The sequence below is a fragment of the Tupaia chinensis genome, unplaced genomic scaffold (assembly GCF_000334495.1).
Source record: "Tupaia chinensis unplaced genomic scaffold, TupChi_1.0 Scaffold000574_1, whole genome shotgun sequence".
Classification (NCBI taxonomy): Eukaryota; Metazoa; Chordata; class Mammalia; order Scandentia; family Tupaiidae; genus Tupaia; species Tupaia belangeri.
The window spans coordinates 3,412,574-3,413,793 of NW_006160088.1; the positions used below are offsets into that span (position 1 = coordinate 3,412,574).

Here is a 1,220-nt window from a genome sequence, read left to right on the forward strand (position 1 = left end):
CCTTGTCCTCTGCTCAGACCAGATAGAGCCCGTGTTTCCGATACCCCGGAGATGGTCGAGTGACTGTGAAAGGTTAGGGATGAGAACCATTGCTATTGTTACTGAGCACTTACTGACATGACGAGCACCTCTCAGACGAAGGCACTGAATTCTCCCAGTAGCTACTGTAATAGGATTTATTACTCCCATTTTACAGATGAGGAGACTGAGGCTCAGAGAGGTTAAGGAAGGTCCAGGAAGGCCACAGTATGGTCAGGATTCAAATTCAGTTCGCTCTGCCTTCAAACCCCTCAGTGCTCATTGTTAAGCTAAACTATCTCTGTGCACTGGCAACAAGGTCCCCTTCCTCAACTTAGATACCCCGAGTCAAGGTTAGCAAACTCAAATACTTACCTGGGACAGGCAAGAGTAATGGATTTATCACATTCTCTTACTCTGTGTGTACCTCACATTTGTACAGCAGGAGAAATGCCAAATGCAGTCTCTCTAGAGATTATGGGTCACTTAGGTATATTTCTATTGCTCTCCTAGAACAAGATCCTTCTCCTTTGGGAATTTGCTGTTGCTTCTTGCTATGAGATAAAGCCTTTTGAAGTGGCTAAATGAATATAGATGTTGATATTCCTCTTCCATCTTAAAAAGTTCTACCCTCTCTTAGACACCAAATTATGTGGGGTTCATCTCCCTCTACTAGACCCTAAACTCCTTGAGTGGGGAGGGGCTTATCTGTATTTCCAGCACTCTGAGTACTTGCTGGCCCACAGCTGAGCTCAGTACATTTGTAGAAGGAAGGAATGAATGAAGAAGGAGAGAAAGATACAGCTGTACCAGGGAAGAGCATCACTTTTCTCACCCGTCTGGCACCTCGCTCCTTTCTCTTTGAGCTTATTCCTAGCCAGCTTCCCATTATGAACTGTAGATGTGACTTGATGTTCATTTACCTGCCTGGGTTAATAGTGCCTGTGTCACTGCTCCCACAATGGGGCTTGTGTAAGAGCGTTAGATAAATACTATGAACTGTCACTGTATTTCAATGCAAATGTCAGACCAGCCTCAAATCATATCACCAAGGATATTTCACTAAAATGAAGCTTATGAATTTACAGATCATTGTTGATGTATGATGGCATGGTTGCCTCTGATAAATTTTTGCTATTTCAGGCACTGACAGTCACATTAGACACGTGTGTTTAATCAGACTCTCACAACAATATTCGCCG

At 43.5% G+C, this 1,220-nt stretch overlaps 1 protein-coding gene across 1 annotated transcript in view; it reads right to left on the bottom strand.

The window, feature by feature from the left end:
* The window catches only part of CLDN18 (claudin 18), a 21,054-nt gene that overhangs the window by 4,760 nt on the left and 15,074 nt on the right, over positions 1 to 1,220 (bottom strand). The window lies entirely within an intron of this gene.